Genomic DNA, 23,495 nt, shown 5'->3' with positions numbered 1-23,495 from the left:
AACTACAGCAATTGCTGCAAGGAATCATGATATTTGTGTTGGTTTAGATGACATTTTATGCACTTGCCTAAGAAAATACTTTGCTAGTCTCCAAAACCAGTTTGACTGTGATTATCTGAGTCCATTGCATACCAGTTCCACAGCACTTTGTCTGGATATGCCTGGATGAGACCAGAAATATCCTCTTGTGTTATGGCGAACTCAATCCCAGATCTTGCTACAGGCTCTGCTTTGTGGTTTTTGATATTATCAATGCACTTTATGGTTTTGAATGAATTTAAGCAGGGAATATTTACTTTGGTGCTGGGAAGCACTAATTAGCTCCACATGGAGACACAAACTCAACACATTCGTGCTGTCTAGGCAGAAAACTACAGCAATTCCTGCTAGGAAACATAATATATGTGTTGGTGTAGATGACATTTTATGCACTTGCCTAAGAAAATACTTTGCTAGTCTCCAAAACCAGTTTGACTGTGATTATCTGAGTCCACTGCATACCAGTTCCACAGCACTTTGTCCAGATATGCCTGGATGAAACCAGAAATATCCTCTTGTGTTATGGCTAACTGAATCCCCGATCTTGGTACAACCTTTGTGTTTGCGTTTTCTGGATATTATCAATGGACTTTACGTTTTAGAATGAATTTCAGTAGAGGAAATTTTGTTTTGTGCTGGAAATGCCTATTGGTTTCATATGCAGGCCAAATATGCACACATTTGTGTTTTCTACGCAGAAAGCTAGAGCTATCATTGCAAACAAACAGCATATTTATATTTGCAAACATGACTATTTATCCACTTGGCCAAGAAAAAGGGTTTGGTTTTCTCCAAAACCAGTTTGACGGTGATTTTCTGAGTCCATTGCATACCAGTTCCACAACACTGTGTCTGGAAATGACTGGATGAAACCAGAAATATCATCTTGTGTTATGGCACACTCAATCCCAGATCATACTACAGGCTCTGCTTTGTGTTTTTTGATATTATCAATGGACGTTATGGTTTTGAATGAATTTAAGCAGGGAATATTTTCTTTGGTGCTGGGAAGCACTAATTAGTTCCACATGGAGACACAAACTCAACACATTCCTGCTGTCTAGGCAGAAAACTACAGCAATTGCTGCAAAGAAACATGATATTTGTGTTGGTGTAGATGAAATTTTATGCACTTGCCTAAGAAAATACTTTGCTAGTCTCCAAAACCAGTTTGACTGTGATTATCTGAGTCCATTGCATACCAGTTCCACAGCACTTTGTCTGGATATGCCTGGATGAGACCAGAAATATCCTCTTGTGTTATGGCTAACTCAATCCCAGATCTTGCTACAGGCTCTGCTTTGTGTTTTTTGATATTCTCAATGGACTTTATGGTTTTGAATGAATTTAAGCAGGGAATATTTTCTTGTGTCCTGGGAAATACTAATTAGTTCCACATGGAGACACAAACTCATTCATTTGTGTTTTCTAGTCAGAAAACTACAGCAATTGCTGCAAATAAACATGATTTATGTGTTGGTGTAGATGACATTTTATGCACTTGCCTAAGAAAATACTTTGCTATTCTCCAAAACCAGTTTGACTGTGATTATCTGAGTCCATTGCATACCAGTTCCAGAGCACTTTGTCCGGATATGCCTGGATGAAACCAGAAATATCCTCTTGTGTTATGGCTAACTGAATCCCTGATCTTGGTACAACCTTTGTGTTTGTGTATTCTGGATATTATGAATGGAATTTATGTTTTAGAATGAATTTCAGTAGAGGAAATTTTGTTTTGTGCTGGAAATGCCTATTGGTTTCATATGCAGGCCAAACATGTTCACATTTGTGTTTTCTACGCAAAAAGCTGGAGCTATCATTGCAAACAAACCGGATATTTATATTTGCAGACATGACTTTTTATGCACTTGGCCAAGAAAAAGAGTTTGCTTTTCTCCAAAAGCAGTTTGAGGGTGATTTTCTGAGTCCATTGCATACCAGTTCCACAACACTTTGTCTGGAAATGACTGGATGAAACCAGAAATATCCTCTTGTGTTATGGCGAACTCAATCCCAGATCTTGCTACAGGCTCTGCTTTGCGTTTTTTGATATTATCAATGCACTTTATGGTTTTGAATGAATTTAAGCAGGGAATATTTTCTTTGGCGCTGGGAAGCACTAATTAGATCCACATGGAGACACAAACTCAACACATTCCTGCTGTCTAGGCAGAAAACTACAGCAATTGCTGCAAAGAAACATGATATTTGTGTTGTTGTAGATGACATTTTATGCACTTGCCTAAGAAAATACTTTGCTAGTCTCCAAAACCAGTTTGAATGTGATTATCTGAATCCATTGCATACCAGTTCCACAACACTTTGTCTGGATATGCCTGGATGAGACCAGAAATATCCTCTTGTGTTATGGCTAACTCAATCCCCGATCTTGGAACAGCCTTTGTGTTTGCGTTTTCTGGATATTATCAATGGACTTTACATTTTAGAATGAATTTCCGTAGAGGAAATTTTGTTTTGTGCTGGAAATGCCTATTGGTTTCATATGCAGGCCATACATGTTCACATTTGTGTTTTCTACGCAGAAAGCTAGAGCTATCATTGCAAACAAACCGGATATTTATACTTGCAGACATGACTTTTTATGCACTTGGCCAAGAAAAAGAGTTTGCTTTTCTCCAAAAACAGTTTGAGGGTGATTTTCTGAGTCCACTGCATACCAGTTCCACAACACTTTGTCTGGAAATGACTGGATGAGACCAGAAATATCCTCTTGTGTTATGGCACACTCAATCCCAGATCTTGCTACAGGCTCTGCTTTGTGTTTTTTGATATTATCAATGCACTTTATGGTTTTGAATGAATTTAAGCAGGGAATATTTTCTTTGGTGCTGGGAAGCACTAATTAGCTCCACATGGAGACACAAACTCAACACTTTCGTGCTATCTAGGCAGAAAACTAAAGCAATTGCTGCAAAGAAACATGATATTTGTGTTGGTGTAGATGACATTTTATGCACTTGCCTAAGAAAATACTTTGCTATTCTCCAAAACCAGTTTGACTGTGATTATCTGAGTCCATTGCATACCAGTTCCACAGCACTTTGTCTGGATATGCCTGGATGAAACCAGAAATATCCTCTTGTTTTATGGCTAACTCAATCCCAGATCTTGCTGCAGGCTCTGCTTTGTGTTTTTTGATATTCTCAATGGACTTTATGGTTTTGAACGAATTTCAGCATGGTATATTTTCTTGTGTCCTGGGAAATATTAATTAGTTCCACATGGAGACTCAAACTCATTCATTTGTGTTTTCTAGTCAGAAAACTACAGCAATTGCTGCAAGGAATCATGATATTTGTGTTGGTGTAGATGACATTTTATGCACTTGCCTAAGAAAATACTTTGCTAGTCTCCAAAACCAGTTTGACTGTGATTATCTGAGTCCATTGCAAACTAGTTCCACAGCACTTTGTCCGGATATCCCTGGATGAAACCAGAAATATCCTCTCGTGTTATGGCTAACTGAATCCCCGATCGTGGTACAACCTTTGTGTTTGTGTTTTCTGGATATTATCAATGGACTTTATATTTTAGAATGAATTTCAGTAGAGGAAATTTTGTTTTGTGCTGGAAATGTCTATTGGTTTCATATGCAGGCCTAACATGTTCACATTTGTGTTTTCTACACAGAAAGCTAGAGCTATCATTGCAAACAAACAGGATATTTATATTTGCAAACATGACTATTTATCCACTTGGCCAAGAAAAAAAGTTTGCTTTTTTCCAAAACCAGTTTGAGGGTGATTTTCTGAGTCCATTGCATACCAGTTCCACAACACGTTGTCTGGAAATGACTGGTGAAACCAGAAATATCATCTTGTGTTATGGCACACTCAATCCCAGATCTTGCTACAGGCTCTGCTTTGTGTTTTTTGATATTATTAATGCACTTTATGGTTTTGAATGAATTTAAGCAGGGAATATTTATTTGGTGATGGGAAGCACTAATTAGCTCCACATGGAGACACAAACTCAACACATTCGTGCTGTCTAGGCAGAAAACTACAGCAATTGCTGCAAAGAAACATGATATTTGTGTTGGTGTAGATGACATTTTATGCACTTGCCTAAGAAAATACTTTGCTAGTCTCCAAAACCAGTTTGACTGTGATTATCTGAGTCCATTGCATACCAGTTCCACAGCACTTTGTCTGGATATGCCTGGATGAGACCAGAAATATCCTCTTGTGTTATGGCTAACTCAATCCCAGATCTTGCTACAGGCTCTGCTTTGTGTTTTTTGATATTATCAATGGACGTTATGGATTTGAATGAATTTAAGCAGGGAATACTTTCTTTGTTCCTGGGAAATACTAATTAGTTCCACATGGAGACTCAAACTCATTCATTTGTGTTTCCTAGTGAGAAAACTACAGCAATTGCTGCAAAGAAACATGATATTTGTGTTGGTGTAGATGACATTTTATGCACTTGCCTAAGAAAATACTTTGCTAGTCTCCAAAACCAGTTTGACTGTGATTATCTGAGTCCATTGCATACCAGTTCCACAGCACTTTGTCTGGATATGCCTGGATGAGACCAGAAATATCCTCTTGTGTTATGGCTAACTGAATCCCCGATTTTGGTACAACATTTGTGTTTGTGTTTTCTGGATATTATCAATGGACTTTACGTTTTAGAATGAATTTCAGTAGAGGAAATTTTGTTTTGTGCTGGAAATGCCTATTGGTTTCATATGCAGGCCTAACATGTTCACATTTGTGTTTTCTACGCAGAAAGCTAGAGCTATCATTGCAAACAAACCGGATATTTATACTTGCAGACATGACTTTTTATGCACTTGGCCAAGAAAAAGAGTTTGCTTTTCTCCAAAAACAGTTTGAGGGTGATTTTCTGAGTCCACTGCATACCAGTTCCACAACACTTTGTCTGGAAATGACTGGATGAGACCAGAAATATCCTCTTGTGTTATGGCACACTCAATCCCAGATCTTGCTACAGGCTCTGCTTTGTGTTTTTTGATATTATCAATGCACTTTATGGTTTTGAATGAATTTAAGCAGGGAATATTTTCTTTGGTGCTGGGAAGCACTAATTAGCTCCACATGGAGACACAATCTCAACACTTTCGTGCTATCTAGGCAGAAAACTACAGCAATTGCTGCAAAGAAACATGATATTTGTGTTGGTGTAGATGACATTTTATGCACTTGCCTAAGAAAATACTTTGCTATTCTCCAAAACCAGTTTGACTGTGATTATCTGAGTCCATTGCATACCAGTTCCACAGCACTTTGTCTGGATATGCCTGGATGAAACCAGAAATATCCTCTTGTGTTATGGCTAACTCAATCCCAGATCTTGCTACAGGCTCTGCTTTGTGTTTTTTGATATTCTCAATGGACTTTATGGTTTTGAACGAATTTCAGCATGGTATATTTTCTTGTGTCCTGGGAAATATTAATTAGTTCCACATGGAGACTCAAACTCATTCATTTGTGTTTTCTAGTCAGAAAACTACAGCAATTGCTGCAAGGAATCATGATATTTGTGTTGGTGTAGATGACATTTTATGCACTTGCCTAAGAAAATACTTTGCTAGTCTCCAAAACCAGTTTGACTGTGATTATCTGAGTCCATTGCAAACTAGTTCCACAGCACTTTGTCCGGATATCCCTGGATGAAACCAGAAATATCCTCTCGTGTTATGGCTAACTGAATCCCCGATCTTGGTACAACCTTTGTGTTTGTGTTTTCTGGATATTATCAATGGACTTTACATTTTAGAATGAATTTCAGTAGAGGAAATTTTGTTTTGTGCTGGAAATGTCTATTGGTTTCATATGCAGGCCTAACATGTTCACATTTGTGTTTTCTACACAGAAAGCTAGAGCTATCATTGCAAACAAACAGGATATTTATATTTGCAAACATGACTATTTATCCACTTGGCCAAGAAAAAAAGTTTGCTTTTTTCCAAAACCAGTTTGAGGGTGATTTTCTGAGTCCATTGCATACCAGTTCCACAACACGTTGTCTGGAAATGACTGGTGAAACCAGAAATATCATCTTGTGTTATGGCACACTCAATCCCAGATCTTGCTACAGGCTCTATTTGTGTTTTTTGATATTATTAATGCACTTTATGGTTTTGAATGAATTTAAGCAGGGAATATTTACTTTGGTGATGGGAAGCACTAATTAGCTCCACATGGAGACACAAACTCAACACATTCGTGCTGTCTAGGCAGAAAACTACAGCAATTGCTGCAAAGAAACATGATATTTGTGTTGGTGTAGATGACATTTTATGCACTTGCCTAAGAAAATACTTTGCTAGTCTCCAAAACCAGTTTGACTGTGATTATCTGAGTCCATTGCATACCAGTTCCACAGCACTTTGTCTGGATATGCCTGGATGAGACCAGAAATATCCTCTTGTGTTATGGCTAACTCAATCCCAGATCTTGCTACAGGCTCTGCTTTGTGTTTTTTGATATTATCAATGGACGTTATGGATTTGAATGAATTTAAGCAGGGAATACTTTCTTTGTTCCTGGGAAATACTAATTAGTTCCACATGGAGACTCAAACTCATTCATTTGTGTTTCCTAGTGAGAAAACTACAGCAATTGCTGCAAAGAAACATGATATTTGTGTTGGTGTAGATGACATTTTATGCACTTGCCTAAGAAAATACTTTGCTAGTCTCCAAAACCAGTTTGACTGTGATTATCTGGGTCCATTGCATACCAGTTCCACAGCACTTTGTCTGGATATGCCTGGATGAAACCAGAAATATCCTCTTCTGTTATGGCTAACTCAATCCCAGATCTTGCTACAGGCTCTGCTTTGTGTTTTTTTGATATTCTCAATGGACTTTATGGTTTTGAATGAATTTAAGCAGGGAATATTTTCTTTGGTGCAGGGAAGCACTAATTAGCTCCTCATGGAGACACAAACTCAACACATTCCTGCTGTCTAGGCAGAAAACTACAGCAATTGCTGCAAAGAAACATAATATTTGTGTTGGTGTAGATGACATTTTATGCACTTGCCTAAGAAAATTCTTTGCTAGTCTCCAAAACCAGTTTGACTGTGATTATCTGAGTCCATTGCATACCAGTTCCACAGCACTTTGTCTGGATATGCCTGGATGAGACCAGAAATATCCTCTTGTGTTATGGCTAACTCAATCCCCGATCTTGGTACAACCTTTGTGTTTGTGTTTTCTGGATATTATCAATGGACTTTACGTTTTAGAATGAGTTTCAGTAGAGGAAATTTTGTTTTGTGCTGGAAATGCCTATTGGTTTCATATGCAGCCCAAACATGCACACATTTGTGTTTTCTACGCAGAAAGCTAGAGCTATCATTGCAAACAAACCGGATATTTATATTTGCAAACATGACTTTTTATCCACTTGGCCAAGAAATAGAGTTTGTTTTTCTCCAAAAACAGTTTGAGGGTGATTTTCTGAGTCCATTGCATACCAGTTCCACAACAATTTTTCTGGAAATGACTGGATGAGACCAGAAATATCCTCTTGTGTTATGGCACACTCAATCCCAGATCTTGCTACAGGCTCTGCTTTGTGTTTTTTGATATTATCAATGCACTTTATGGTTTTGAATGAATTTAAGCTGGGCATATTTACTTTGGTGCTGGGAAGCACTAATTAGTTCCACATGGAGACACAAACTCAACACATTCCTGCTGTCTAGGCAGAAAACTACAGCAATTGCTGCAAAGAAACATGATATTTGTGTTGGTGTAGATGACATTTTATGCACTTGCCTAAGAAAATACTTTGCTAGTCTCCAAAACCAGTTTGACTGTGATTATCTGAGTCCATTGCATACCAGTTCCACAGCACTTTGTCTGGATATGCCTGGATGAGACCAGAAATATCCTCTTGTGTTATGGCTAACTCAATCCCCGATCTTGGTACAACCTTTGTGTTTGTGTTTTCTGGATATTATCAATGGACTTTACGTTTTAGAATGAGTTTCAGTAGAGGAAATTTTGTTTTGTGCTGGAAATGCCTATTGGTTTCATATGCAGGCCAAACATGCACACATTTGTGTTTTCTACGCAGAAAGCTAGAGCTATCATTGCAAACAAACAGGATATTTTTACTTGTAGACATGACTTTTTATCCACTTGGCCAAGAAATAGAGTTTGCTTTTCCAAAAACAGTTTGAGGGTGATTTTCTGAGTCCATTGCATACCAGTTCCACAACACTTTGTCTGGAAATGACTGAATGAAACCAGAAATATCATCTTGTTATGGCAAACTCAATCCCAGATCTTGCTACAAGCTCTGCTTTGTGTTTTTTGATATTCTCAATGGACTTTATGGTTTTGAATGAATTTAAGCAGGGAATATTTTCTTTGGTGCTGGGAAGCACTAATTAGCTCCACATGGAGACACAAATTCAACACATTCCTGCTGTCTAGGCAGAAAACTACAGCAATTGCTGCAAGGAAACATAATATATGTGCTGGTGTAGATGACATTTTATGCACTTGCCTAAGAAAATACTTTGCTAGTCTCCAAAACCAGTTTGACTGTGATTATCTGAGTCCATTGCATACCAGTTCCACAGCACTTTGTCTGGATATGCCTGGATGAGACCAGAAATATCCTCTTGTGTTATGGCTAACTGAATCCCCGATCTTGGTACAACCTTTGTGTTTGTGTTTTCTGGATATTATCAATGGACTTTACGTTTTAGAATGAATTTCAGTAGAGGAAATTTTGTTTTGTGCTGGAAATGCCTATTGGTTTCATATGCAGCCCAAACATGCACACATTTGTGTTTTCTACGCAGAAAGCTAGAGCTATCATTGCAAACAAACCGGATATTTATATTTGCAAACATGACTTTTTATCCACTTGGCCAAGAAATAGAGTTTGCTTTTCTCCAAAAACAGTTTGAGGGTGATTTTCTGAGTCCATTGCATACCAGTTCCACAACAATTTTTCTGGAAATGACTGGATGAGACCAGAAATATCCTCTTGTGTTATGGCACACTCAATCCCAGATCTTGCTACAGGCTCTGCTTTGTGTTTTTTGATATTATCAATGCACTTTATGGTTTTGAATGAATTTAAGCAGGGCATATTTACTTTGGTGCTGGGAAGCACTAATTAGTTCCACATGGAGAAACAAACTCAACACATTCCTGCTGTCTAGGCAGAAAACTACAGCAATTGCTGCAAAGAAACATGATATTTGTGTTGGTGTAGATGAAATTTTATGCACTTGCCTAAGAAAATACTTTGCTATTCTCCAAAACCAGTTTGACTGTGATTATCTGAGTCCATTGCATACCAGTTCCACAGCACTTTGTCTGGATATGCCTGGATGAGACCAGAAATATCCTCTTGTGTTATGGCTAACTCAATCCCAGATCTTGCTACAGGCTCTGCTTTGTGTTTTTTGATATTATCAATGCACTTTATGGTTTTGAATGAATTTAAGCAGGGAATACTTTCTTTGTTCCTGGGAAATACTAATTAGTTCCACATTGAGACACAAACTCAACACATTCCTGCTGTCTAGGCAGAAAACTACAGCAATTGCTGCAAAGAAACATGAAATTTGTGTTGGTGTAGATGACATTTTGTGCACTTGCCTAAGAAAATACTTTGCTAGTCTCCAAAACCAGTTTGACTGTGATTATCTGAGTCCATTGCATACCAGTTCCACAGCACTTTGTCTGGATATGCCTGGATGAGACCAGAAATATCCTCTTGTGTTATGGCTAACTCAATCCCTGATCTTGCTACAACCTTTGTGTTTGTGTTTTCTGGATATTATCAATGGACTTTACGTTTTAGAATGAATTTCAGTAGAGGAAATTTTGTTTTGTGCTGGAAATGCCTATTGGTTTCATATGCAGGCCAAACATGCACACATTTGTGTTTTCTACGCAGAAAGCTGGAGCTATCATTGCAAACAAACCGGATATTTATATTTGCAGACATGACTTTTTATGCACTTGGCCAAGAAAAAGAGTTTGCTTTTCTCCAAAAACAGTTTGAGGGTGATTTTCTGAGTCCACTGCATACCAGTTCCACAAGACTTTGTCTGGAAATGACTGGATGAAACCAGAAATATCCTCTTGTGTTATGGCTAACTCAATCCCAGATCTTGCTACAGGCTCTGCTTTGCGTTTTTTGATATTATCAATGCACTTTATGGTTTTGAATGAATTTAAGCAGGGCATATTTACTTTGGTGCTGGGAAGCACTAATTAGTTGCATATGGAGACACAAACTCAACACATTCCTGCTCTCTAGTCAGAAAACTACAGCAATTGCTGCAAAGAATCATGATATTTGTGTTTGTGTAGATGACATTTTGTGCACTTGCCTAAGAAAATAGTTTGCTAGTCTCCAAAACCAGTTTGACTGTGATTATCTGAGTCCATTGCATACCAGTTCCACAGCACTTTGTCCGGATATGCCTGGATGAAACCAGAAATATCCTCTCGTGTTATGGCTAACTGAATCCCCGATCTTGGTACAACCTTTGTGTTTGTGTTTTCTGGATATTATCAATGGACTTTACGTTTTAGAATGAATTTCAGTAGAGGAAATATTGTTTTGTGCTGGAAATGCCTATTGGTTTCATATGCAGGCCAAACATGCACACATTTGTGTTTTCTACGCAGAAAACTAGAGCTATCATTGCAAACAAACAGGATATTTATATTTGCAAACATGACTATTTATCCACTTGGCCAAGAAAAAGGGTTTGGTTTTCTCCAAAACCAGTTTCAGGGTGATTTTCTGAGTCCATTGCATACCAGTTCCACAACAATTTTTCTGGAAATGACTGGATGAGACCAGAAATATCCTCTTGTGCTATGGCACACTCAATCCCAGATCTTGCTACAGGCTCTGCTTTGTGTTTTTTGATATTATCAATGAACTTTATGGTTTTGAATGAATTTAAGCAGGGAATATTTACTTTGGTGCTGGGAAGCACTAATTAGTTCCACATGGAGACACAAACTCAACACATTCGTGATGTCTAGGCAGAAAACTACAGCAATTGCTGCAAGGAAACATGATATTTGTGTTGGTGTAGATGACATTTTATGCACTTGCCTAAGAAAATACTTTGCTAGTCTCCAAAACCAGTTTGACTGTGATTATCTGAGTCCATTGCATACCAGTTCCACAGCACTTTGTCTGGATATGCCTGGATGAAACCAGAAATATCCTCTTGTGTTATGGCTAACTGAATCCCCGATCTTGGTACAACCTTTGTGTTTGTGTTTTCTGGATATTATCAATGGACTTTACGTTTTAGAATGAATTTCAGTAGAGGAAATTTTGTTTTGTGCTGGAAATGCCTATTGGTTTCATATGCAGGCCAAACATGCACACATTTGTGTTTTCTACTCAGAAAGCTAGAGCTATCATTGCAAACAAACCGGATATTTATACTTGCAGACATGACTTTTTATGCACTTGGCCAAGAAAAATAGTTTGCTTTTCTCCAAAAACAGTTTGAGGGTGATTTTCTGAGTCCACTGCATACCAGTTCCACAACACTTTGTCTGGAAATGACTGGATGAGACCAGAAATATCCTCTTGTGTTATGGCACACTCAATCCCAGATGTTGCTACAGGCTCTGCTTTGTGTTTTTTGATATTATCCATGGACTTTATGGTTTTGAATGAATTTAAGCAGGGCATATTTACTTTGGTGCTGGGAAGCACTAATTAGTTCCACATGGAGACACAAACTCAACACATTCGTGCTCTCTAGGCAGAAAACTACAGCAATTGCTGCAAGGAAACATGATATTTGTGTTGGTGTAGATGACATTTTATGCACTTGCCTAAGAAAATACTTTGCTATTCTCCAAAACCAGTTTGACTGTGATTATCTGAGTCCATTGCATACCAGTTCCACAGCACTTTGTCTGGATATGCCTGGATGAAACCAGAAATATCCTCTCGTGTTATGGCTAACTGAATCCCCGATTTTGGTACAACCTCTGTGTTTGTGTTTTCTGGATATTATCAATGGACTTTACGTTTTAGAATGAATTTCAGTAGAGGAAATTTTGTTTTGTGCTGGAAATGCCTATTGGTTTCATATGCAGGCCTAACATGTTCACATTTGTGTTTTCTACGCAGAATGCTAGAGCTATCATTGCAAACAAACCGGATATTTATACTTGCAGACATGACTTTTTATGCACTTGGCCAAGAAAAAGAGTTTGCTTTTCTCCAAAAACAGTTTGAGGGTGATTTTCTGAGTCCACTGCATACCAGTTCCACAACACTTTGTCTGGAAATGACTGGATGAGACCAGAAATATCCTCTTGTGTTATGGCACACTCAATCCCAGATCTTGCTACAGGCTCTATTTGTGTTTTTTTGATATTATCAATGCACTTTATGGTTTTGAATGAATTTAAGCAGGGAATATTTTCTTTGGTGCTGGGAAGCACTAATTAGCTCCACATGGAGACACAAACTCAACACTTTCGTGCTATCTAGGCAGAAAACTACAGCAATTGCTGCAAAGAAACATGATATTTGTGTTGGTGTAGATGACATTTTATGCACTTGCCTAAGAAAATACTTTGCTATTCTCCAAAACCAGTTTGACTGTGATTATCTGAGTCCATTGCATACCAGTTCCACAGCACTTTGTCTGGATATGCCTGGATGAAACCAGAAATATCCTCTTGTGTTATGGCTAACTCAATCCCAGATCTTGCTGCAGGCTCTGCTTTGTGTTTTTTGATATTATCAATGCACTTTATGGTTTTGAACGAATTTCAGCATGGTATATTTTCTTGTGTCCTGGGAAATATTAATTAGTTCCACATGGAGACTCAAACTCATTCATTTGTGTTTTCTAGTCAGAAAACTACAGCAATTGCTGCAAGGAATCATGATATTTGTGTTGGTGTAGATGACATTTTATGCACTTGCCTAAGAAAATACTTTGCTAGTCTCCAAAACCAGTTTGACTGTGATTATCTGAGTCCATTGCAAACTAGTTCCACAGCACTTTGTCCGGATATCCCTGGATGAAACCAGAAATATCCTCTCGTGTTATGGCTAACCGAATCCCCGATCTTGGTACAACCTTTGTGTTTGTGTTTTCTGGATATTATCAATGGACTTTACATTTTAGAATGAATTTCAGTAGAGGAAATTTTGTTTTGTGCTGGAAATGTCTATTGGTTTCATATGCAGGCCTAACATGTTCACATTTGTGTTTTCTACACAGAAAGCTAGAGCTATCATTGCAAACAAACAGGATATTTATATTTGCAAACATGACTATTTATCCACTTGGCCAAGAAAAAAAGGTTGCTTTTTTCCAAAACCAGTTTGAGGGTGATTTTCTGAGTCCATTGCATACCAGTTCCACAACACATTGTCTGGAAATGACTGGTGAAACCAGAAATATCATCTTGTGTTATGGCACACTCAATCCCAGATCTTGCTACAGGCTCTGCTTTGTGTTTTTTGATATTATCAATGCACTTTATGGTTTTGAATGAATTTAAGCAGGGAATATTTACTTTGGTGATGGGAAGCACTAATTAGCTCCACATGGAGACACAAACTCAACACATTCGTGCTGTCTAGGCAGAAAACTACAGCAATTGCTGCAAAGAAACATGATATTTGTGTTGGTGTAGATGACATTTTATGCACTTGCCTAAGAAAATACTTTGCTAGTCTCCAAAACCAGTTTGACTGTGATTATCTGGGTCCATTGCATACCAGTTCCACAGCACTTTTTCTGGATATGCCTGGATGAAACCAGAAATATCCTCTTCTGTTATGGCTAACTCAATCCCAGATCTTGCTACAGGCTCTGCTTTGTATTTTTTTGAATTTCTCAATGGACTTTATGGTTTTGAATGAATTTAAGCAGGGAATATTTTCTTTGGTGCAGGGAAGCACTAATTAGCTCCTCATGGAGACACAAACTCAACACATTCCTGCTGTCTAGGCAGAAAACTACAGCAATTGCTGCAAAGAAACATGATATTTGTGTTGGTGTAGATGACATTTTATGCACTTGCCTAAGAAAATACTTTGCTAGTCTCCAAAACCAGTTTGACTGTGATTATCTGAGTCCATTGCATACCAGTTCCACAGCACTTTGTCTGGATATGCCTGGATGAGACCAGAAATATCCTCTTGTGTTATGGCTAACTGAATCCCCGATCTTGGTACAACCTTTGTGTTTGTGTTTTCTGGATATTATCAATGGACTTTACGTTTTAGAATGAATTTCAGTAGAGGAAATTTTGTTTTGTGCTGGAAATGCCTATTGGTTTCATATGCAGCCCAAACATGCACACATTTGTGTTTTCTACGCAGAAAGCTAGAGCTATCATTGCAAACAAACCGGATATTTATATTTGCAAACATGATTTTTATCCACTTGGCCAAGAAATAGAGTTTGCTTTTCTCCAAAAACAGTTTGAGGGAGATTTTCTGAGTCCATTGCATACCAGTTCCACAACAATTTTTCTGGAAATGACTGGATGAGACCAGAAATATCCTCTTGTGTTATGGCACACTCAATCCCAGATCTTGCTACAGGCTCTGCTTTGTGTTTTTTTGATATTATCAATGCACTTTATGGTTTTGAATGAATTTAAGCAGGGCATATTTACTTTGGTGCTGGGAAGCACTAATTAGTTCCACATGGAGACACAAACTCAACACATTCCTGCTGTCTAGGCAGAAAACTACAGCAATTGCTGCAAGGAAACATAATATATGTGCTGGTGTAGATGAAATTTTATGCACTTGCCTAAGAAAATACTTTGCTAGTCTCCAAAACCAGTTTGACTGTGATTATCTGAGTCCATTGCATACCAGTTCCACAGCACTTTGTCTGGATATGCCTGGATGAGACCAGAAATATCCTCTTGTGTTATGGCTAACTCAATCCCCGATCTTGGTACAACCTTTGTGTTTGTGTTTTCTGGATATTATCAATGGACTTTACGTTTTAGAATGAATTTCAGTAGAGGAAATTTTGTTTTGTGCTGGAAATGCCTATTGGTTTCATATGCAGCCCAAACATGCACACATTTTTGTTTTCTTCGCAGAAAGCTAGAGCTATCATTGCAAACAAACCGGATATTTATATTTGCAAACATGACTTTTTATCCACTTGGCCAAGAAATAGAGTTTGCTTTTCTCCAAAAACAGTTTGAGGGTGATTTTCTGAGTCCATTGCATACCAGTTCCACAACAATTTTTCTGGAAATGACTGGATGAGACCAGAAATATCCTCTTGTGTTATGGCACACTCAATCCCAGATCTTGCTACAGGCTCTGCTTTGTGTTTTTTTGATATTATCAATGCACTTTATGGTTTTGAATGAATTTAAGCAGGGCATATTTACTTTGGTGCTGGGAAGCACTAATTAGTTCCACATGGAGACACAAACTCAACACATTCCTGCTGTCTAGGCAGAAAACTACAGCAATTGCTGCAAAGAAACATGATATTTGTGTTGGTGTAGATGACATTTTATGCACTTGCCTAAGAAAATACTTTGCTAGTCTCCAAAACCAGTTTGACTGTGATTATCTGAGTCCATTGCATACCAGTTCCACAGCACTTTGTCTGGATATGCCTGGATGAGACCAGAAATATCCTCTTGTGTTATGGCTAACTCAATCCCTGATCTTGCTACAACCTTTGTGTTTGTGTTTTCTGGATATTATCAATGGACTTTACGTTTTAGAATGAATTTCAGTAGAGGAAATTTTGTTTTGTGCTGGAAATGCCTATTGGTTTCATATGTAGGCCAAACATGCACACATTTTTGTTTTCTTCGCAGAAAGCTAGAGCTATCATTGCAAACAAACCGGATATTTTTACTTGTAGACATGACTTTTTATCCACTTGGCCAAGAAATAGAGTTTGCTTTTCTCCAAAAACAGTTTGAGGGTGATTTTCTGAGTCCATTGCATACCAGTTCCACAACACTTTGTCTGGAAATGACTGAATGAAACCAGAAATATCATCTTGTTATGGCAAACTCAATCCCAGATCTTGCTACAAGCACTGCTTTGTGTTTTTTGATATTATCAATGCACTTTATGGTTGTGAATGAATTTAAGCAGGGAATACTTTCTTTGTTCCTGGGAAATACTAATTAGTTCCACATGGAGACACAAACTCAACACATTCGTGCTGTCTAGGCAGAAAACTACAGCAATTGCTGCAAAGAAACATGATATTTGTGTTGGTGTAGATGACATTTTATGCACTTGCCTAAGAAAATACTTTGCTAGTCTCCAAAACCAGTTTGACTGTGATTATCTGAGTCCATTGCATACCAGTTCCACAGCACTTTGTCTGGATATGCCTGGATGAGACCAGAAATATCCACTTGTGTTATGGCTAACTCAATCCCAGATCTTGCTACAGGCTCTGCTTTGTGTTTTTTGATATTATCAATGCACTTTATGGTTTTGAATGATTTTAAGCAGGGAATATTTTCTTTGGTGCTGGGAAGCACTAATTAGTTCCACATGGAGACACAAACTCAACACATTCGTGCTGTCTAGGCAGAAAACTACAGCAATTGCTGCAAAGAAACATGATATTTGTGTTGGTGTAGATGACATTTTATGCACTTGCCTAAGAAAATACTTTGCTAGTCTCCAAAACCAGTTTGACTGTGATTATCTGAGTCCATTGCATACCAGTTCCACAGCACTTTGTCTGGATATGCCTGGATGAATCCAGAAATATCGTCTGGTGTTATGGCTAACTGAATCCCAGATCTTGCTACAGGCTCTGCTTTGTGTTTTTTGATATTCTCAATGGACTTTATGGTTTTGAATGAATTTAAGCAGGGAATATTTTCTTTGGTGCTGGGAAGCACTAATTAGCTCCACATGGAGACACAAATTCAACACATTCCTGCTGTCTAGGCAGAAAACTACAGCAATTGCTGCAAGGAAACATAATATATGTGCTGGTGTAGATGAAATTTTATGCACTTGCCTAAGAAAATACTTTGCTAGTCTCCAAAACCAGTTTGACTGTGATTATCTGAGTCCATTGCATACCAGTTCCACAGCACTTTGTCTGGATATGCCTGGATGAGACCAGAAATATCCTCTTGTGTTATGGCTAACTCAATCCCCGATCTTGGTACAACCTTTGTGTTTGTGTTTTCTGGATATTATCAATGGACTTTACGTTTTAGAATGAGTTTCAGTAGAGGAAATTTTGTTTTGTGCTGGAAATGCCTATTGGTTTCATATGCAGGCCAAACATGCACACATTTGTGTTTTCTACGCAGAAAGCTAGAGCTATCATTGCAAACAAACCGGATATTTATATTTGCAAACATGACTTTTTATCCACTTGGCCAAGAAATAGAGTTTGCTTTTCTCCAAAAACAGTTTGAGGGTGATTTTCTGAGTCCATTGCATACCAGTTCCACAACAATTTTTCTGGAAATGACTGGATGAGACCAGAAATATCCTCTTGTGTTATGGCACACTCAATCCCAGATCTTGCTACAGGCTCTGCTTTGTGTTTTTTTGATATTATCAATGCACTTTATGGTTTTGAATGAATTTAAGCAGGGCATATTTACTTTGGTGCTGGGAAGCACTAATTAGTTCCACATGGAGACACAAACTCAACACATTCCTGCTGTCTAGGCAGAAAACTACAGCAATTGCTGCAAAGAAACATGATATTTGTGTTGGTGTAGATGAAATTTTATGCACTTGCCTAAGAAAATACTTTGCTAGTCTCCAAAACCAGTTTGACTGTGATTATCTGAGTCCATTGCATACCAGTTCCACAGCACTTTGTCTGGATATGCCTGGATGAGACCAGAAATATCCTCTTGTGTTATGGCTAACTCAATCCCAGATCTTGCTACAGGCTCTGCTTTGTGTTTTTTGATATTATCAATGCACTTTATGGTTTTGAATGAATTTAAGCAGGGAATACTTTCTTTGTTCCTGGGAAATACTAATTAGTTCCACATTGAGACACAAACTCAACACATTCCTGCTGTCTAGGCAGAAAACTACAGCAATTGCTGCAAAGAAACATGATATTTGTGTTGGTGTAGATGACATTTTATGCACTTGCCTAAGAAAATACTTTGCTAGTCTCCAAAACCAGTTTGACTGTGATTATCTGAGTCCATTGCATACCAGTTCCACAGCACTTTGTCTGGATATGCCTGGATGAGACCAGAAATATCCTCTTGTGTTATGGCTAACTCAATCCCTGATCTTGCTACAACCTTTGTGTTTGTGTTTTCTGGATATTATCAATGGACTTTACGTTTTAGAATGAATTTCAGTAGAGGAAATTTTGTTTTGTGCTGGAAATGCCTATTGGTTTCATATGTAGGCCAAACATGCAAACATTTTTGTTTTCTTCGCAGAAAGCTAGAGCTATCATTGCAAACAAACCGGATATTTTTACTTGTAGACATGACTTTTTATCCACTTGGCCAAGAAATAGAGTTTGCTTTTCTCCAAAAACAGTTTGAGGGTGATTTTCTGAGTCCATTGCATACCAGTTCCACAACACTTTGTCTGGAAATGACTGAATGAAACCAGAAATATCATCTTGTTATGGCAAACTCAATCCCAGATCTTGCTACAAGCACTGCTTTGTGTTTTTTGATATTATCAATGCACTTTATGGTTGTGAATGAATTTAAGCAGGGAATACTTTCTTTGTTCCTGGGAAATACTAATTAGTTCCACATGGAGACACAAACTCAACACATTCGTGCTGTCTAGGCAGAAAACTACAGCAATTGCTGCAAAGAAACATGATATTTGTGTTGGTGTAGATGACATTTTATGCACTTGCCTAAGAAAATACTTTGCTAGTCTCCAAAACCAGTTTGACTGTGATTATCTGAGTCCATTGCATACCAGTTCCACAGCACTTTGTCTGGATATGCCTGGATGAGACCAGAAATATCCTCTTGTGTTATGGCTAACTCAATCCCTGATCTTGCTACAACCTTTGTGTTTGTGTTTTCTGGATATTATCAATGGACTTTACGTTTTAGAATGAGTTTCAGTAGAGGAAATTTTGTTTTGTGCTGGAAATGCCTATTGGTTTCATATGCAGGCCAAACATGCACACATTTGTGTTTTCTACGCAGAAAGCTAGAGCTATCATTGCAAACAAACAGGATATTTTTACTTGTAGACATGACTTTTTATCCACTTGGCCAAGAAATAGAGTTTGCTTTTCCAAAAACAGTTTGAGGGTGATTTTCTGAGTCCATTGCATACCAGTTCCACAACACTTTGTCTGGAAATGACTGAATGAAACCAGAAATATCATCTTGTTATGGCAAACTCAATCCCAGATCTTGCTACAAGCTCTGCTTTGTGTTTTTTGATATTCTCAATGGACTTTATGGTTTTGAATGAATTTAAGCAGGGAACATTTTCTTTAGTGCTGGGAAGCACTAATTAGCTCCACATGGAGACACAAATTCAACACATTCCTGCTGTCTAGGCAGAAAACTACAGCAATTGCTGCAAGGAAACATAATATATGTGCTGGTGTAGATGAAATTTCATGCACTTTCCTAAGAAAGTACTTTGCTAGTCTCCAAAACCAGTTTGACTGTGATTATCTGAGTCCATTGCATACCAGTTCCACAGCACTTTGTCTGGATATGCCTGGATGAGACCAGAAATATCCTCTTGTGTTATGGCTAACTCAATCCCCGATCTTGGTACAACCTTTGTGTTTGTGTTTTCTGGATATTATCAATGGACTTTACGTTTTAGAATGAATTTCAGTAGAGGAAATTTTGTTTTGTGCTGGAAATGCCTATTGGTTTCATATGCAGCCCAAACATGCACACATTTGTGTTTTCTACGCAGAAAGCTAGAGCTATCATTGCAAACAAACCGGATATTTATATTTGCAAACATGATTTTTATCCACTTGGCCAAGAAATAGAGTTTGCTTTTCTCCAAAAACAGTTTGAGGGTGATTTTCTGAGTCCATTGCATACCAGTTCCACAACAATTTTTCTGGAAATGACTGGATGAGACCAGAAATATCCTCTTGTGTTATGGCACACTCAATCCCAGATCTTGCTACAGGCTCTGCTTTGTGTTTTTTTGATATTATCAATGCACTTTATGGTTTTGAATGAATTTAAGCAGGGCATATTTACTTTGGTGCTGGGAAGCACTAATTAGTTCCACATGGAGACACAAACTCAACACATTCCTGCTGTCTAGGCAGAAAACTACAGCAATTGCTGCAAAGAAACATGATATTTGTGTTGGTGTAGATGAAATTTTATGCACTTGCCTAAGAAAATACTTTGCTAGTCTCCAAAACCAGTTTGACTGTGATTATCTGAGTCCATTGCATACCAGTTCCACAGCACTTTGTCTGGATATGCCTGGATGAGACCAGAAATATCCTCTTGTGTTATGGCTAACTCAATCCCAGATCTTGCTACAGGCTCTGCTTTGTGTTTTTTGATATTATCAATGCACTTTATGGTTTTGAATGAATTTAAGCAGGGAATACTTTCTTTGTTCCTGGGAAATACTAATTAGTTCCACATTGAGACACAAACTCAACACATTCCTGCTGTCTAGGCAGAAAACTACAGCAATTGCTGCAAAGAAACATGATATTTGTGTTGGTGTAGATGACATTTTGTGCACTTGCCTAAGAAAATACTTTGCTAGTCTCCAAAACCAGTTTGACTGTGATTATCTGAGTCCATTGCATACCAGTTCCACAGCACTTTGTCTGGATATGCCTGGATGAGACCAGAAATATCCTCTTGTGTTATGGCTAACTCAATCCCTGATCTTGCTACAACCTTTGTGTTTGTGTTTCTGGATATTATCAATGGACTTTACGTTTTAGAATGAATTTCAGTAGAGGAAATTTTGTTTTGTGCTGGAAATGCCTATTGGTTTCATATGTAGGCCAAACATGCACACATTTTTGTTTTCTTCGCAGAAAGCTAGAGCTATCATTGCAAACAAACCGGATATTTTTACTTGTAGACATGACTTTTTATCCACTTGGCCAAGAAATAGAGTTTGCTTTTCTCCAAAAACAGTTTGAGGGTGATTTTCTGAGTCCATTGCATACCAGTTCCACAACACTTTGTCTGGAAATGACTGAATGAAACCAGAAATATCATCTTGTTATGGCAAACTCAATCCCAGATCTTGCTACAAGCACTGCTTTGTGTTTTTTGATATTATCAATGCACTTTATGGTTTTGAATGAATTTAAGCAGGGAATACTTTCTTTGTTCCTGGGAAATACTAATTAGTTCCACATGGAGACACAAACTCAACACATTCGTGCTGTCTAGGCAGAAAACTACAGCAATTGCTGCAAAGAAACATGATATTTGTGTTGGTGTAGATGACATTTTATGCACTTGCCTAAGAAAATACTTTGCTAGTCTCCAAAACCAGTTTGACTGTGATTATCTGAGTCCATTGCATACCAGTTCCACAGCACTTTGTCTGGATATGCCTGGATGAGACCAGAAATATCCTCTTGTGTTATGGCTAACTCAATCCCAGATCTTGCTACAGGCTCTGCTTTGTGTTTTTTGATATTATCAATGCACTTTATGGTTTTGAATGAATTTAAGCAGGGAATATTTTCTTTGGTGCTGGGAAGCACTAATTAGTTCCACATGGAGACACAAACTCAACACATTCGTGCTGTCTAGGCAGAAAACTACAGCAATTGCTGCAAAGAAACATGATATTTGTGTTGGTGTAGATGACATTTTATGCACTTGCCTAAGAAAATACTTTGCTAGTCTCCAAAACCAGTTTGACTGTGATTATCTGAGTCCATTGCATACCAGTTCCACAGCACTTTGTCTGGATATGCCTGGATGAATCCAGAAATATCGTCTGGTGTTATGGCTAACTGAATCCCAGATCTTGCTACAGGCTCTGCTTTGTGTTTTTTGATATTCTCAATGGACTTTATGGTTTTGAATGAATTTAAGCACGGGATATTTTCTTTGGTGCTGGGAAGCACTAATTAGCTCCACATGGAGACACAAATTCAACACATTCATGCTGTCTAGGCAGAAAACTACAGCAATTGCTGCAAGGAAACATAATATATGTGCTTGTGTAGATGACATTTTATGCACTTGCCTAAGAAAATACTTTGCTAGTCTCCAAAACCAGTTTGACTGTGATTATCTGAGTCCATTGCATACCAGTTCCACAGCACTTTGTCTGGATATGCCTGGATGAGACCAGAAATATCCTCTTGTGTTATGGCTAACTCAATCCCAGATCTTGCTACAGGCTCTGCTTTGTGTTTTTTGATATTATCAATGCACTTTATGGTTTTGAATGAATTTAAGCAGGGAACATTTTCTTTGGTGCTGGGAAGCACTAATTAGCTCCACATGGAGACACAAACTCAACACATTCGTGCTGTCTAGGCAGAAAACTACAGCAATTGCTGCAAAGAAACATAATATATGTGTTGGTGTAGATGACATTTTATGCACTTGCCTAAAAAAATACTTTGCTAGTCTCCAAAACCAGTTTGACTGTGATTATCTGGGTCCATTTCATACCAGTTCCACAGCACTTTGTCTGGATATGCCTGGATGAGACCAGAAATATCCTCTTGTGTTATGGCTAACTCAATCCCAGAGCTTGCTACAGGCTCTGCTTTGTGTTTTTTGATATTCTCAATGGACTTTATGGTTTTGAACGAATTTCAGCATGGTATATTTTCTTATGTCCTGGGAAATATTAATTAGTTCCACATGGAGACTCAAACTCATTCATTTGTGTTTTCTAGTCAGAAATCTACAGCAATTGCTGCAAGGAATCATGATATTTGTGTTGGTGTAGATACATTTTATGCACTTGCCTAAGAAAATACTTTGCTAGTCTCCAAAACCAGTTTGACTGTGATTATCTGAGTCCATTGCAAACTAGTTCCACAGCACTTTGTCCGGATATGCCTGGATGAAACCAGAAATATCCTCTTGTGTTATGGCTAACTCAATCCCAGATCTTGCTGCAGGCTCTGCTTTGTGTTTTTTGATATTCTCAATGGACTTTATGGTTTTGAACGAATATCAGCATGGTATATTTTCTTGTGTCCTGGGAAATATTAATTAGTTCCACATGGAGACTCAAACTCATTCATTTGTGTTTTCTAGTCAGAAAACTACAGCAATTGCTGCAAGGAATCATGATATTTGTGTTGGTGTAGATGACATTTTATGCACTTGCCTAAGAAAATACTTTGCTAGTCTCCAAAACCAGTTTGACTGTGATTATCTGAGTCCATTGCAAACTAGTTCCACAGCACTTTGTCCGGATATCCCTGGATGAAACCAGAAATATCCTCTCGTGTTATGGCTAACCGAATCCCCGATCTTGGTACAACCTTTG

Source organism: Lepus europaeus, unplaced genomic scaffold (genome assembly GCF_033115175.1).
Source record: "Lepus europaeus isolate LE1 unplaced genomic scaffold, mLepTim1.pri SCAFFOLD_30, whole genome shotgun sequence".
Lineage (NCBI taxonomy): Eukaryota > Metazoa > Chordata > Mammalia > Lagomorpha > Leporidae > Lepus > Lepus europaeus.
The sequence above is the reverse complement of the archived record's forward strand: the minus strand, read 5'-3'. Positions refer to the sequence as shown.